The sequence below is a fragment of the Phasianus colchicus genome, chromosome 14, assembly GCF_987193195.1.
Source record: "Phasianus colchicus chromosome 14, bPhaCol1.hap1.1, whole genome shotgun sequence".
Classification (NCBI taxonomy): Eukaryota; Metazoa; Chordata; class Aves; order Galliformes; family Phasianidae; genus Phasianus; species Phasianus colchicus.
In genome coordinates, this window is record NC_143449.1 from 9,980,115 (window position 1) to 9,998,315 (window position 18,201).

Here is an 18,201-nt window from a genome sequence, read left to right on the forward strand (position 1 = left end):
TATTGAAAAATGTGAAATGAACTGTGTGTGCTTTCATTTATGTAAACAGACAATTTCAATGCAAGTTATTGCCAAATAACAAATATTTCATGTTTACTAAACCAAGTTCTCTGAGAATATAATTTTCTGCTTATTATTCTAATAAAGGCAATGCTAGTGCAATTTGCTATTACTGTAGATATCATAAATAACATGCTCACGTGTTCTGAATTATTCAAGTCTAGTTCTCTGTTCCTGGAGACAAACACTTTCTGACTTAAAAAATAAATATAATTGTATGTAATAGAATTTGTCTGGCAAAGTAGTACCTTGGTACAAGAGGTTTTGAATATACAGTTTCCTTTTGAAAATGTTATCTTGTTCTGAGATTGAGTCAAATAAGTTTTACTTTCCAATAGGGTCAGCTGAACTTGGACTTTAGTATTTACTTTTGTTCCTTGGCAGGGATGCAGATTTTCATGATGACTAGTAGCAATTATGTAATTTTGAGATCTATCTTTGAAGTGAAGGGCATTAAACACATCACATAGTCCATGATGTGCTTAGTTCAGTACAGCCTCGCTTCTCAAACAATGTCACCTTGGTTACAAGAAATAGTTTGAAAATATGAATTCTAAATGTTCAAAAGTCAGGAAGTCAATAAAGAAGGCTTAAGAAAGCCTTGTGAATCTGAGCCAAAATGTATATTTTAAAATGGCTGCAAATACAAATGAAGATAATGATTATCATGGCACATTTCATTTTTTCTCAAAGTGGGTTTGGATGATTTACATTATGAAAGACAACACTAAAGTGAAGGACAAATATGGAATCTTAATGAGGGGAAGTAAAGAACAGTGCTGAAAGCTGTTTCATCTTGAAATCTCCTCCCACCCATTACCCTGTCTAACAGCAGACAAGTTAGAAAGCTTTACTATTGTGAGTGCACACACTGTGAATTCCTTATGGCAGCAATCCTGTTTTCTGCTAGAGATTCTGGGTGGCCATGAGTCTGTGCTACTTAAATAGCAACAGAGCCAGCAGAAGCAACTAGAAAACCCACTTGTCTTGGGTAAGAATCCATCAAGGGAATCTAATGAAAATGAGAAGAAAATGACATGCCAACTGAGATAAGAAATGCTTTTTAATGCATCTCTGTTATGTGGGGGACCTGCCAAGGCATTTCATACAGTGGAAGAGAAAGGATAAAAAACACTTAGAGAGATGCACTCTTGCTTTTAAATGATAGGAGCAGTGACAAAATGGTTTGGTTCTCCAAATTGCAGAGACACTACACAGCTGCTAAGTATTTAACATCTGCTTTTTGCATGTCAGATGGTGAAGAGGCTCATACGCCAAAGAGCTGTTGAACCTCTATGTGGGAGAGGTATTAATTCCAGCAGGAAAAGGATATCAAAAACACCCATCCATACCCTCTCAATTTGGAGAGGTATGTAGATTGAATCAGCAATCCATCTGGGGCTTGTAGCATCCAACAGGGAATCAGAAAACGTTCCTCTTACTCATGTTGGACAGCACTACACTTTCATAAAGAATTCCTGCTGTGAATGTGAGGAAGTGCAAGGAGCTAAAATCTTTAGGCCTCTGAAAGCACCCTGGCTGTCAGTTTTCATGGAGTTTCTCTGATTTAGAAAAATAAATAAATTTGAATAGCCATGCAGAAGACAGGTGAAAGTCTGGTGTTCCACTTGTTACAGGCTGGGAGCTCCCTGTAAGGCCCCTAGCAACTCCAAAAACTTTCCTGAATCCTCCAGTGAGAGGGCAATCTTCCAATATTCAGAAAGGGTACATTCATGCTATCAGAGTGCCACAGGACAGAAGTTTCCAAATGATATTTTGCCTATAGTAAAAAACAAACAAAAAAAACCATTGAAGTACACCAGATATTGTAAGTATCTCTATTGACCTTATTGAAGTTCTGCCTGGAAACAGCATCTAATTGCAAGGCTGAGTACTAACATCTCATAAACTGATTTAGCATCTCTTTAGCATCTCATAAAACAATTACAATTTCATTTTTGAGCTTTTCTAAAAGAGCCAGTTTCAAGCTTGGAAAGGGTAGCTGTACTAATTATTTTCCTATGCCTTGGATTAACATTTTAAAGAAATCAGATCTAAAGCATACCTCAGTTCTTTAAGATATAATCCCAATGATATTAAATATGCAGCCTACACTAAAGAAAATAAATGTCATTTAAGAATATTGTCTATATTTCTTCTTCTCTCATGCATACATTCTAATTACAAATACATACTATTTATACTATTGAAGAAGGAACCAGTAATATATTGTGAAAAGCTCTGTACAGAATTTTGTTTGAAATTGTAGTGTAGGAATGTCGATGCATAGTAAAGAGTTCTGCACTTTTAAGTAGGAGGATGAACCTTTTCCCTTTTCCCTTTCCCTTTTTAGTGGAGCATGTGTAGAGAATGACTTTGATGTTATATATATGCATGTCAGTTGGGGATAACAATAAATTTCATTAGATTAGTTCTCCCTACTCTTGTAATGCTACTTCCCCTAAAAACACTGTGCTAAATGAGAAGAAAGATAATAGGGCTGTGTCTTCCCTGTGACTTTGTTACAGACATCAGAGTTGGTGATTTTGGTTCTCCATAAACTCAAATGCTTCATGAGAGGTGGATATGAGGTGGTGTCATTTAGACCTCCCTATGAGCTTTAAAAATACAAGGAAATTTCCTATGCTTCTGAAACTGTTGTTTTGGGTTATTTTTTTTTTAAATGTTTCAAATACTAATAATAAAAATCTGTTTTCTGAATGCAGTATTATAATGCAGTATTTGTGTGTAGAGTTGAAAAAGAGGATACAATTAGAATGCTGCCTTTGACAGTTGAAATGCATTTGTTAAGTATTACTCATTGAAATTCATTTGAGAGATCCAGGAGCAGCAACTGCAAAACCAAGTAAACAGACTATTGAATTGTAACAAAGCAGAATTTGAAAGAAACATATTTGTATGTTGGGAGTTGGACCTTCTGGAAGCAGGTGCATTCTGAATAACTAATTGACAGAAGGTTTCGTTGTCAAGGGCTGTTTGCCATTAGAGTTTTTCCTGGGTAAGCACTTACTGTTTGACCTCAAATAAATCAGTGCATCCTTTTGAAATGATGACATACTTTCAGGGTGTTTTATCCCCAGATGACTGGTGTCATCACAAATTAATAATGTATATTGTGCTACAGTATAAAGTGATGCTTTTCTTTAAAAAGATGAGAATGTTGCTAATAATATGTGAGAAGGGGAGCTGAGATGGTAAAAAAAAAAAGAAAAAAAAGGGTGAGAAAGGAGAGAATAATGTGGCTACTAAAAATGTCAGTAGAAAAATGATCATGCTCATAACATTGTCATCTGTTCTTTTCTCCAGCAGTGTGAAAATTATTTGCGCTTACAAAATTAAGGATTATGAATAATTGAAAGATGAAAAAAAATAGAAGTTTGGACATGATGTCACCTGGTAGCCTTTTTTAAAAAGCCTGCTAGGTGAAACCAGTTGGAATACATTTGTTTCAACAATGGTGTCAATAAGAACTGAATCTCAGTCACAGAATCTGAGTGCCTACGCATGTAATGCTACACAGGTAGCGCTGCTTCATCTTTGCTTTGAGCTGACCGTAACAGCACAGGTGGAAAGGGAGAGATGAAATGAAGAGAAGAAAGCTCTAGAATTGCCAAAAAAGACAGCAGTACTTAGCACTGCAGTACAGTAAAAGCTAAAAATGCATCAAGGTGGGTTCTCTGGAAATGAAAACACTGGCTGTCTTGGGACCTTGCACAGTGGTGAGCAGGAAAAAAAAGAAGCAGTGCATTTATGAGTAGAAAGAAATATGGACTCTAAGAAGTCTGTCATTCCACAGATGTGGAAAACTGAGTAAAGCCCAGGTTTGGTATTGAAATTCACATTTTGCAGATGCATTAGACAAGTAAATAATTCTAAAGCACTTCAGGTGTTGTGTGCAAACTCATATATTTTGAACTACACTTATAGTGGAGAGTAATAACAGAGTGAAATTCCAGCGTAAGGTATTTTTCACGATCTTAGCCAGAATCCTTGCATAACAGGTAGAGTTTGCATTTTTCAAGGCAGTTTGATTTCCCCATCTTTCCTTACGTGACCTTTTATATTTCATGGGAGGGAGTGACTGTATCACTGCAGCACCCCCAAGCACGGTTCTTAATGCACAGCTGAAACCCTATAACTACTTCAGGAGAGAAGCTTATTAATTATAATTTTCCATCTGAAGTTTTTTTACCTGCAATCCTTTTACCTCACTGAGAGGGATGTAATTAAGTTGGTAAAAATAGCAGCACTCTAAATCTTTCTCTTTAAAACAATTTATTTCAAACAGATATTGTAATTAGTGTTTTAACAAAGATGCAAGAAAGCCAAGTTTTTTTGCAGCTTTGCTAACCCGAGCCAGCCCATTGTTTTACATAATGTTATGTAACATTAACAACATTGAGTTGGTGCCTACACATCTTATGCTAACTAGTGCACTTTACAAAAATATAAATATCAATTTACCAGAGCAAATAACTGTAGAACAAACAGTAAAACACGAATTCCCACACTGCCTTGTTAATGCATTGAGCAGCACAAGTATCTGTGCACATGCAGAGCCTGTTATCATAGCTATCTGAGATAAACACTGACTGCACACTGCAGTGTAGGTGTAGAACACTGGTACTCCTCCATGATTTTGTGTTGGAATATGATTCCTGTAGTGCGATATATTTCATTATATAAACAGAAATTGATATTGGGCATTACTGTTTTCCCTGTGTTTTAGAAAATGGCTTCAACCTTTGTTTCAGGTTTAGGAAGCTAACATATTTTGTTACATGCACTCTTATTTTGGTTGGGTAGTGTCAAGAATAAAGCAAAAAAAAATAATAATAAATTGAACATGATCATACCTGTGTAAAATCATTTGCAGCTTACTACTGGACAGTTATGTTCTTTTCCTGAGGTATTGCTGCCTTCACTTTTTTCTCATGACTCTTCTTGGTATACTCTTACTTCTTGAAAACTTTTGTAAATCTGACTTCATATCTTTGAAATGGTGATTGTTTTAATGTAATACATAGAAAATGTAAAACTGCAGAAAAAAAAGGAAGGACTTTGAAGTTTCTCTTACCTTTTTAAGTGTTCCCAATGCAGATAAGATAAAAGCAGCCAGAAATATTTCTGCACCCAGTTGCTTTGTAGTGTTTGCTTGATTCTCAAGAGGGAAAAAAAAAGAACTTTTTGTACTAGTTTTCCTTTTTGGGGAATGTAAGTGGACTTTTCCAGGAAAATCAGAAAAGGGTCAATCCCTCTAAGACTGAACATGGTGTTATGTGTCAGCGTGTTTGAACAACGTAAACCAAAAACCAAAGTACAGAAGTGGGCACCCCTGAATTTTATTTTTGAGGCCCTTTCTAGTCTTTCTTCCTTTGCACATGATGGACTTGTCCTTAAATGGTCTGCTCAAGGCAGTGCATAGAATTCTGGTGAAATAACACTTGGACTGGAACCTTCTTTTTATTTTTTTTTCTGCATTATTTTTGGCATACATACATCAGTACTTTTAGAAGAGAGAGTGAATGTGTTCTTGTATTTTGTGGTGCAGTGGGGAGCAAAAATAAGGGTCTTTCTGCTACTTTCTTCCATTCCTAGGACTTGCTGTAAGGCTGCTAGTTAGGCCCATTTTCATGAAGTTAGTAGTTTATCAGATACTCCAATCCATCTTTACTGGCATAATCCTAAGTTTTAATTACCACATAATGGAAAAAAATATATAGAAAATTAACTTGCCAGAAGATCTCCATAGATGCTAAATTCTCATTAAGAAAATACTGTTAAAAACAAGCTAGAATTATCCATAGTGTCTGAGTTTAATAAACCAACAGATATGAATGGTCATAGTGTGACAATTAATGACGACTTCCCTCAAGAGACTTGGGATTTAGATAACAAATTTTTAATAATTTCATAGTTCATATATGCAAACTCTTGGTGTGAGTCCTGAGATTTCATTAAAGATGATGGATATTTTCTAAAGTTGGTAATCACCCCATCTTTATGAAGTTGTTGTATGTTTAAACAGGAGACACAGATGCAGATGTTTCGTGCAAACTTGCAATCAATTTAGTCACTGTCATCACCATTTAATAGACACAAGTTCAATTTCTATTTAATTAATAAGTTATGATACATTGAGTCTTTTCTCACATAAACATGTAATAGAATAATTTTGGACTGTATTTGTCTGAATTCTGTCATTAATGTTAGAAAAAATGGCTAAGTCTTTGGGAAACTAATTTTGATGTAACGCTTAATCATTTAGTCCTTTTTAATTGATTGTATATGTATATATATTTTCAGCCACTTATTTTAAACATTTAAATTTTTTTATGCTGAAAAATTGCAATTTTCTACTTGACATAAGATTGAATTGTGAATATATAAGAAGGACCTACTGACAGTATTCAGGAGTAGAATGGTGTGTATCCTTCACTTTTAAATAACATCATTTGGAATTGAAATTTAATCAAATTGCACTTTAAGAGCTTGAGTCCAAACTGCAGAGAGGAGAGCTCAGAGCATTAGCTTTGATCCTATAAACCCTTTTTCCTCTGACATGTGCTTCTTCACCTGAACAGTCTGACAGATGTCACTGGCATGCATCCTCATCTGCCTCAAATTATATAGAACAATTCACAAGGAGATTAGCCTTTGGCATTCTGACAACCTGTGTTATGGCCACACTGTGCACCTACATTAGTCTTTTCAATCTACAAGACATAGAGAAACGTTTCTATACTGATAAAATGATAGTGGAGGCTGTGGATAACTGGAAGGACTGAGGACAGTGATTCTCTTGTACGTGGAAGTTACTACTGGTGTATACTGTATCAACGTGTATTTGCCACTACCCATGAATTTGTGTTGGTTTGGAAAATATCCATTTGTGGGGCCAAGAAAAGCCTACAAAACCAAATCTAACAGAATAATAACTCAAAAATATAGCAATTTCAAGTCTTCCATATAAGATTTTCAGGCAGAAAAAGAGGACATAACTGGGAAAAAAGTGGGAGCAACAGAACTAGTCACAAATGCCAAGTATAAATACAGAGAGATTTGTTAAGAAGCAGTCATTAATTCTTGTGCCTTTCCTTTATTCTTTGATTGATGCCTTCTGTTCCCTCTTCCCACACACAATTATTCTTTCCTTATTTTTCTTCTTATAGAAATATTCCCATTTTCTTCAGTTTAATCAGATTTCAGTAAGGCTTCCAATTCTTATTTTTCAGAAGTGGTTTCTCCTGCAATGTGTTCAAATAATTAGTTGACTAAAATCAGATGTGTGAGAGTACTTAATGGAAACTGGAAATGCTAGATAAGAATTACTTGTTTCAGCCTTTGTATCTTGTCTTTCCTTATAGATGCCCTATGTTAGAAAAATGACATTTATCCAGGTAAAAGCCTGACAAGTGATCACTTAGCGATTAGAGCTATAGAGCTGTATGTGAAGCAAAAAGGAAAAGAAAATTCAATTGAAAAATTGATGGTCCAGATGGAAATCCTTCAATTATATTTTGATTTTAGTTTTGTTTCTGCTTGTTCTTTTAGTGAAATAAGACAGTAAATTTCAATTCACTCTGAAGCTTCCTACTTTATATGCAAAATAAGCATTTTTGGGTTCTCTTGCTCTCTTTGTTTTATTCAATTTAAATACTATTTCAAACTGAAATGTTTCAGAATTTTTTTCCACATATGTTCAAATGCAATTATTCAATAATTTGATCTGAATTTAAAATTTTCAAGTGCCAAATGCTCTTCACTATCTACAATTATATACAGGTTCAAGACACCCAAGTGTAGTAAAGCTGGTAGTTTAAATAACAAATAATTAATGTCTTATCGACTTAATATAATCTTAATGTTCACGTTTTATTTCTGTTATAGTAATACATAGTACAAATGCCTAAGTGAGATAGATTAACATGGATCAACACAGTAAAGTGGAACCAAAAAATTATTCTAACCTTTTGGAGCCAATACATTTTGACATTTCCAAAATGAAATGAGAGCCAAGTTTTTCTGTAGACTTTTCCCACTGAAGCTGTCATAAAAAATCAACAAGTTCTCATGAGGCTTTCTGGAGGAGCATTCATTATGTTTTGTACCTAAAAAATGGTACTGTTGCTTATCAATTTCCTTCCATCTGAACGTATTTTAGCCATTAAGGTGTTCCCTTTTTAGGCAGGCATTAGGAAGACATCTCCTGAGTGAGCTCACAATGCTGACGATGTCTTCTGCACCACAGTCAGTGTTGAGGGAGATGTAATTACTTATTTTCTTAATAGAAAGTGAACGCCACAAAAAAACCTGTATTTAAGAGAGTACTACCTATGCCATTTGTATCTGTGTTCATATATTCATGTTACAATTAAATTACATGTTCACTTGTAAAACAAGCACTGAAAATACTTTTCTTTTTACTTATTTTCTTTTCAAATCTCAATATCCTATCTCTAGAGTCAGACTCAAGAAAGTTTGGCAGAAAATCACCGAGCCTGACTCTGCTTTTCTTTTCTAAAGACCAAATGCAGTCACATTATGGTAAGACAGGAGTTGGAGCAGGTTCAGAGTGATGGAATAGCAGCCTGCTGATAGGTTAAATCCCAAGGTGGTGTTGTACAGAGAGGAAAATGACATGTGGTTTGTCAAAGCTAAACCTGGATAATAAATCTTATTTTGTTTAGATCTCAACAGAGGAATGAAAGTGATTACAAAGTGAACACTAATTAAAGACTGCCTGGTTTTCATCTCTGAAGAGATCAACTACTATTTCACTTACATAAAGGAAATACATTTTTCTTCTGGTGGCTTTCATAGGAATACTTTGATAAGAATAATTTAAAAGAATAGTTGAGATTTCCCATAAGATTTTACTATGTGACAAAGCTCCAATAACAAAACAAAAAAACTTAACCTATTGTGTCTCATATAATAAAGTGTCATATTTTGTCTTTCTTTAGTTGTGAAAATTTTGTTCTTACGTATGTGGAAGAAGTTCAGAAAAAAGAGGGTGACAGTCCATGCATATAATCCAAATCAAGTGCTATGGAGAACTGAATTTGAAATTGCTTGTATGGGAGTGATGCCCTAGTAATGCCTCCTATTTTATGATGTTGGCTCACAACTGCAGAGGTGAACGTTGGTAGTGTGGCAGTAGAGGCTGAATCTTCCTCACAATATTTTTGTGCGATAGATGGCAGCAATGGGGCAGTCTGACAGAATGGTGTCTGACATGGGAGGACATATGAAACAAAGGGGTGCAAATGAATTGCCCCATGTGAAAAAAAATGGCATACCTTGATATTTTTCAATGCTTGCTGAATGTTTATGGACACCACACAGCAGGTGTGAGCACAGTGAGGCAGTAGGTGGTGTGTTTCAGCAGTAGCAAGAGTGGATCATCTCCACTGCTTCAGATTTGTGTGAATGCAGCTGGCAGGCTTTTATTCATCACTGGCAAGAATGCATAGCTAATGGTGGTGTCCATGTTGAAAAAATGGTGTTTTGTAGCTATGAATTTGTCCTATTGAATAGTATTATTTTGCTCTTTTTATCTGTTGTAGTTTCCATGGAAATGGGACGCATTACTTTTGGAGGACCTGTGTGTAAATGAAGATGTGTATTATGCATGAAATCTTTAATTGTAAGTAACAAAAACACTTATTTTTTAAAGCTTGAGCCAAACAAAAATACTTCATTAGGAACACTTAATTCATCTGATTGTTGCCATTCCTGTGATGTGTTTCTGAACCTGGGAAGACATGTTTTCGTTTAGTACTAGGAAAATTAGTTTCCAAATCACTTTGTCATGCTACCATGTATTCTTTGTAATTAATTTTCTGAAGTTTGTGACTGAAATGCTTTTTGGATTGGTCTGCAAAGGAAATAAGAGTATTTTCACCATAGTTTTTTCACTTTAGCAGAGAAGATGGTCTATCTTATGCTTGACTACTGTAGTTTGATATTCCACCTGAGATGATGTGCTTCAAAAAGGATAGATTTAGTAAGTGAATCTTGCCATATTTGCTCTTATACTTTAATTGCTTTGAACATGCAGTTGAGAAGATCTGTAGGAGGAAAGGTTACATACAATATGTAAAATTATTTTCTATCTTCTCTAGCCATCAGATTTTACTGAAGCCCTTTCCTTTCTCACCATTGAATCCATCTTTGATTTGCTGAGGTTCAGCTGTCTTTCTGTTCACCCTGTCAGCTCCTCGTGTTTTCTTAGTATTTTGCTTATTGTGTTAGGTCTGTCAGCTGCATATATTCATTTTTTTTTGCTTTGTCATCTTAATTAGATGGCTTAAAAATATTTTATTATTATTTATTATCCTTTATTATTTTCTTGCTCTGTTGAAAAAATTAAAACAGCAAGAAAGCATAGTACACAACATGCCTCTCATAATGTATTGTTAGAGGCAAAAGATTTAATTTGTAGGATGAATCTGTGCTGGGATCCATTCAGCTTCATCACTTCTATCTCACACAACATTTTCTATTCTGCTTGTCCTGAATTCTGAGCTACTACTATTGGAATAGCATGGGCTCTTTTTGGTACCACTGGTAGTTACATGTATTGATTCTAAATTACTCTCCAAAATTAAATGTAAATTGTAGTGCTCTTAAACTTTACAGCCAAAAACTTGTCTGCTAAAAAACTGCATGCTGAACTCTGTCCCCTATATATTCCTGCGTTCAGCCTCTCTGTCCTCCTGAGAGATGTCTTACTGTTTCAAGGTTAATATGGCCCGAACTGGAATATTAAGGTCGCTTCACTGGAATCCTTGGAGAACTGTGTTTTAGTACTGCTTCCAATTCAAGTTTATCAAGTATGGGTATCTCCTATAAAAACAGTCTTCAGTTTAAATACCCTTTCTCGCTTGATTACAGGAGATTCTCTCTGTATCTTTCTACTAGGTATCTTCAGCATAACTCCTGTCATATCTAACAAGCTCCAGCACTGTATGCTATATCTACATATTTGCATTGTGTCATCTTTGCTGTAATGGTGGGAATAATTAAGAACAAAATATCTGCAGTGGGAATAGTGAAAATGGGTAATAGAATTTTAACATCCATAAGACATCAGTGATGATAAAGACAAGCTATATAGTACTGTGTGAGTAATGATCACAACAGCTGCAGATCAAATAATCTAAAACTTAACTTTGTTAAGAATGAATGACAGAGTCTGAAGAGAGCAAGTTGGAAGAATAATTCAAGGCCAGATTGCTCAGGGCAGCCTGATGTGATGTGTAGCAATTAGCCCATAGCAGGCGATTGGAACTAGGTGGGCTTCGAGGTTCTTTCCAACCTAAGCCATTCTATAACTCTGTGTTTAGTTCCATATATCTTGCTGTTGCTGTTTCTGTATGTGTTTGGTAGGAAATCGGTAAGAAGTATGTTCTTTAGTCTGGTTTGAACAACAAATCAAAGTAAAACTGTAACAAAATTATTCACTTCTGAGCTGAATGAAAACTGAATGAATGTAGAACACAGTCTTTATAAAAGGAGCTGTTGCCAAGTTTAAATGAAAAAGTAAAGAAGTGAGAAATGTTTTGCAAGTGACAGTAAACCAAGTGTTTGTTTTGTGGTCAGATTCAAACTTTGAACATAGCAATCCAGTATTATGGGGGGGAGGGAGGGGAAGGAGAGAGGACAGTTTGCATTTTTAAAAACGTAGACAAAGTTTTCTCTTAGGAAGAAGGATTTCTCTTTGTAGAATTACACACAAAAAATGCATTTTACCCTTTCTCTCTGACTATAATTTAGAGGCACAGTATCAATGCATAAAGAGAAACTGAATGAATTCAGTGATTGTCACTGTAATACTATTTGGCAACTACATTTTCTGTCTTGTACGTTTTAATTTTCGTGTACACTGGAAGAAACAAATGTTTTCTACTTCCTTCCAGAATCTTTAACTGCAGAATGCATAACCAATCAATTCAACAAACAGTTTCTCATCCCCCAAAATAAACGTTCAGAGTACATGTATAGTGCAGGACATTTATACTGTAATGATGTAACTTTAAATAAGTATACTGTGAGATGAGAATGTGTGATCAAATACTAAGGTTTGATTACATTGTGTGTCTCTTGATTATGTACAACTATAAAAACATATACTAACACATTCTGCTTAGATCTTCACTACTGGTCTACAACACTTCATTTTCCTGTAATGACAAAGAGCTGCTGCATGATGCCTTTTTACATTCAATTTGTGTGCAGCAGAATTCTGAGGCAGGTGTACAAATGTCATCCAGATACTTTCCTTTTTTTCAGAATTATGTACCTGTCTTAATTTTCTGCATCATGACAGAAATGCCTGTCATAGATACATAAATACTTATATTTTCAGAGATAAGAATTATAGTAATTACTGATGCTTTGTATTTGCATAGATTTGAGAACATTTCCCAAGTGTATTTTTAAAAGATTACGTCTGTTTTACCAATAAGGAAAATAAGAGCCAGTAGGATTGTCTTAAAATCCAATAGGAATCTGTTATTCTGGGAAAAAAAAGCCATGAATGAGATTCAGTAGCTTGAGTTATGTAAATGTTCATTGGTTTGTTGTGAAGTCAGCTGGAAAGGTAATATTGATCTCCACAGAGTCTTAATGCAGACTCCAGTTTGCTTTTTCTTTATTTTTTCCTCTTTTTTACAGCTGTGGTATGGTTCTCTCACACTCTACCTGTTAGACTCTCTACCTTTTAAACTGCTCTGAACTTGGGAGGATTTTTTTCTTTCCTTCCCTGAGTAAGAACTTCTGGTGTTTGATATTTTCCTTTGGCAAAAAGCTGTAGTTGCATTAAAAAAAAAAAAAAGTGAACAAACAGAAGAAAGTATGAAGGTTCCATAAACCCAACTTTCCTGTTCAGCCATGTTCTAATGTGGAATGTCTATGCTGGATCCATTTTTTAGTTTTGGTTTGCAGCAGATGCAATTATATAGATGTAATTTCAGACTAGTATTGTCTGTTCTATTTAGGACACTAGTAGATAGTGTGAAGAAAGTTTTACGCATGAAAGTGATTATATAAACTGATCAGTTTTGGCGTAAAAAGGTTCTACAGATTCGTTATTTATAGCTAGGTTTCACACATGAAAAGAACTTGAGCTGCAGCTCATCCTCTCTCAGCACCTCTTAGAAAGGACATATCAAGTTTTAAATGTTTTATTTGAATATGCAGTGGAAAGAATTAATCAACCCTTTTGCAAAACACACCGAAAAAAACAGATTGATTTAATACAGATCTGCTATAGCAGTGATATTGATTAAATCCTAGAATCCATGCTGAAGAATGACATCTGTCTACAGATGAGCAACACTGGAAGACAGAAAAGTTGTCTCCATATGCCTGTTTGACTGATACTTTTCTGTTATTGCCATTTCTTCTTAATGTAACTGCTTTGTTGGGGAACATGGAATCAACTCTTCCTGCTTTTCAGGGCTGAAGCTCAATATAAGGGAAACAGAAATGATTCAAGATTATTCTTCCGGCTGTGCTAATTCCTTGGTCAACAGCCAATAGTCTGCTGCATTTTTTCTACCTGCTTTGTTGCCTCTCATCCAGTTTGTTTCTAGCCTTCTGCTTCAGGATATTGTGCTAGAAGTTACTGCTTTCTGGATGGTAACAGACTTTTATTTACTTATTTATTTTAAATTACCAGTATTCCTACAGCTGATGGTGAGGACGGGTGGGCATACATTCCCTCAGTGCCCAGGGAATCAAACATATCATTTCTTTGAAGATGAAGAGTATATTGAAAATCTTGGAGAAAAAAATGAATATCCTGCACTTTTTGCCTGCTAGAGACCTTGCGATCTGCTGTGTGAAATGTGTGTCATTGGATCTGTCTCTCTCAAACAACTAAATGCAACAAGGAACACTCAGTGGCCATCGTGGCAGTGAAAGTGTTCTTTTACCTGCTGCCTCTCAGGTATTTTTTCTTGCTGAAGTTCAATGCTTGTTTGAAGATGTCTGACCCTGCATCTAGGGCCTCTTCACTCCCTGATAGCTTCTAGCTGCTCAGTTTCAGTTATAAGAGGCTGCTCAGGCAATTTTTTCCTTTTAATCTTTTTTTTTTTTTTTTTTTTTTTTTTGACAACCAATGAGCCTGACTTCTCCTGCCCTTTCTGCTTCTTGGCTCTGTCTAGCTGCCAAACACCAGCCCAACTTCCTTAGTGATTCCTGAACCTGCTACAAAGAACATCCTGTAAAGAGTTAGGATATCTTCTTCTGATGGATATTTTTCCCTGGAGCTTCTCTTATATCAAGTCTTCAGAGGGTTGCTGCAACACATACAAAAAACTTTAAGGGAAAAATTAAGGTTAGTGTGTTTCACCTCAGTGGCTCTGTCCATGTGGATTTGATTGTTCTCATTAGCATCCTGCAGTTTGTAATAACAGTTTTGCTGAAATGTTTGAGGTTTCTTAGACTTTGCTCTGAAATGACCCTGTAATGAATGATTGTCCTGTTGGAACAGCTGGGGTTAATTATTCCCCAAAGTGATGCTTACACATAAGGTGTAAGAGTAAAGCTGCAAGTCTGTTTCTTGTCCCACTCAACCTAGTGCTGACCAGCTCTCACTGTGTGACTACAAATTTAATTACTTCACGCAGGCTTTGTTTTAACTTAAGCTCTTTGCTCATCTGTCCTATTGACATCAGTGGGGATTTGGCTGTAGGCTGCTGGGAGCAGTCGGTCTCACATCTATATTCCAGGGCACTGACCATAACTAAAAGTAGAAGCAGCCCTCTCACCTGAAGCAATTTTCTAACCCTGATCTCGTTTCTGGAGACAGGGCTGAAAGTCAGTAATTGTACCTCTCTCCTGACACTGCCCTGTGATGCAACCACCCAAGCATGCTTTTTTCTCCCAGTGCCACTTGGCAATCGTTTGAGAATAAATCTAACAGAAGACCTTTTACACGTAAGAATTATCATTTTGCAAAACAGCAATCACTACAAGCATTACCCTTTAGCTGCTGACAGCAAAGTTCAAAAATCTCATCATGTGCTGGTTTCACAGCAGCTGGTAAAGGTTAATAAAATGGAGGTTTAAAAGGCAGCGTTTCTAAATTTTTTACACTCAGAAAGGACAATTCTCATTATTTTAAGTTGACCTGGCCCACACATTCCCTTCATGTTAAACTCCGTGACATCCGTTCTTGCATTACATGGAACAGTAAACTGTAGGCCTTGCTGTTACAACCCACAGAGAGAATACTGCGCTTTCTGGAGTGAGCTGGCACCTGTAAGTATCAGTACAAGTGAAGATTTGTGTGGTCTCTAGAGAAAGGAACAATGAATTATTGGTATTAATTTATAATCTGGTCCTGTACAGTATTTCTAACAAGAATTACTAGCTGGCTAGTTTAAGATTTTGTATTTTATTGTTATTATGTTCCTGTGGAGACTAATCTATGGTACAAGTCAACAACATTCAGACAGAAGATTTTTACTAATTTTTCTAAACTTGCACGTTTAAAATTGATTGCACCCTTAAGGTTGCTCCTAATTTTATGCCAGTTTGGTTAAGAGAAGATGTATCCTTTTTCTCCTGTTTTTCCTCACTAATACATGATAAGAGAGGTTGTATGAATTTCTGCAGGATGTGATAACTGCTAATTCAAACACAGCTTTGTAGCTTTTTTTTTTTTTTTTCTTTTTTATTGAGGACTGTATTTGAGCACCAATAAGGGTTAGGATAACAGTGCTGAACTTCCTTGATTTAAGAAAAATAAAACTTCTGGTTTTGGTTTTGTCCACTCTATTTATCAACATTTCTTATGTGAGACGAGGCTATAAATATCAGGCTATAAGCCTAAATTGGTACCATGAGTACAGAAGTGGTTGTTAATACTGACTTCGTAGTTGATAAGATACATAAGTCCATTTCATTTTTTCCAGCGACTTCCACTTGAAATGTCTTGATTAATATTTATGTTAGAACAGAATTAGGACAGGGTTGAAATAGGATTAGGATAGCTGCAGTATCTATAGAGTTGTGTTGTGTTCTATAATTACCACATATTAATTATGTCACATGGTTCTTCCAAATCCACCAATTCCACCTAAAGCAGGAGCCCATATCTTGAGTGGTCCAATTTACCCTCTTGAGAATCTGAGGGAGTCCTACATTTTATGAAAACGTGTGACCCTGCCAATTTACCCAGATTTTGAACATTTTTTAATTCTTGGGCGCTTCCCAAGAAATAGGATTGTTAAGGCTCTGTAGTCCAGGTGAAGTAACACAGCTGTAGAGGGTGACTGGACTGGCAATGTCAGTTCTCTAAGAAATTGTTAAAATCGTGATGACACTTTGTTCTCTGCATTGTGTGAGAAAACAATGGCGATTTGCATATAAATAAAGATACTGAAAGTGACTGGCTGTAAAGTTATTAGCATGCCCAATACACAAGATAATTGCAGAGATGGACAGAGATTAAGCAACTTGCTCAGTGCTATATCATGGAAAAACCCTAAAAGAAGGCTCACTTTTGACCCTCTGCCTTACCAGTAGACTAACTATTCTGGTGAATTTATTTCCACGAATACTATATTTCTTGTTTTTAAAATGAATTGCGAGGGACTGAATAAGCTTGGCCAAACTGAGAAGTTAATAAATACATAGGAATTTTTTAATAGACAGCGACTTGATATCTGTCTTAATAAGATTAAAATAAGCAATAAAACTGTCAAATACTGTCACCAGTAGCATATGAGATTTCAGGTAATGGCAGCAAAATGTAGCAATAATAAAATGCAGTCAAAGCTCCGACAGTGAACAAATGCTCATGTGTAACAATTTTAAAGAAAATTTGCATTTTTAAGACCAGATCCTTTATTACTTAGGCCTGTTTGCAATAGCAAAGCAGGAGGAGCTGACATTTCAAGTAACTGCTGCTGTAAGTAACAATGCAAGCGTTTATCACAATATGCCAATTAAGCTTTGAAGGCTATTCAGCACATTTAATGAAGGCTGAAGATAACTACCCCAGAATTTTATTGTAATGTACTACACATCCTTGCCCAAAATAATGTTTTGATCTTTAAGATTCTTTTCTTTTTAATGTCATGGTTTTGATTTCACCGAAGTTGGGGATTTTTGATGCGTAAATTAGGTATCAAATCATGCAGATCAGTTCATGCTTGGAGACAAACACGAATACAATGGGTGGTATTCAAAAGGGAGAAACTACCACTGCATCATTGTATAATTTAAGTCATTTGCTTGTTGGTATGATGGCACATAAGCATTACTGGTTTTTCTTTTTGATGTTGCCTTGTTGAGTGCACAGCTTAATGACATTTGATCTTTTCAATTTATAGTATCTCACTCTATTTATGTTTGCTATCAAAAGGATAATTTGTAGAGTGAATGTTCTGTTGATCGGAATTGTCAGAAGCATTTTTCAATCTGCCAATTTTTTTCATTTAAATGAAAAAATTGAATTTATTAGCCTATAACTTTCTTTTTTTTTTTTTTGCCCTTTAATGGTGGGTTTATCATTCTACATTTGCTCAGACTGTAGAGTAATTCTTTAAGGAAAGAAAGTGGAAGAGTGAAATATATCCATCTATTTTGAACCTGCTGTTGAATGAATGATGAATCAATCTGGCTCCTTCTTTTGCTTGCGGCTTTCAGAATAGTGGGAAGACATTGCTGATAACAGAGTAGAAGTTTGACTCGCTGATCGAACTGGAAATGGATCTGTCTATTTGGATTGGGGAATGAATTTGTGGCTAGTGACACACTGCTCCCTTGGATGCTCTTACCTGCAGAACCTGTCATGCCTTCGCTATAGTGGCTCATTTAAACCTAAGTAATTCCTGAGAGATGTGAAATTTCAGTTGTTTCAGTTTGCTTTCTGTGAATTGTTCATAGATTCTCTACCTCTGTGGCTCCACTGAATATCCGCGATTGGCTTAGTGGCACAGTCATCTATTTTCTGGTATCACTACATTGTTTGTTGTGAGATTGTTTTACAACATATTTGTTTTTATTATTTTGGGGGGAGTTTAGACTTCTGTATAGTCCACCATTACTGACTTATGCCAGTTAAATAAACAGAATGAAAAGCTTGCTGGGAATAAGGAA

General features: G+C 35.7%; 1 long non-coding RNA gene across 1 annotated transcript in view; it reads left to right on the forward strand.

Annotated features, from left to right (window-relative positions):
• Window positions 1–18,201, forward strand: part of LOC149916007 (uncharacterized) — a 202,101-nt gene that overhangs the window by 90,961 nt on the left and 92,939 nt on the right. Inside the window, exon 2 of the long non-coding RNA XR_016470996.1 lies at window positions 9,651–9,730. This is a non-coding gene — a long non-coding RNA (uncharacterized LOC149916007). The remainder of the gene's footprint in view (window positions 1–9,650; window positions 9,731–18,201) is intronic.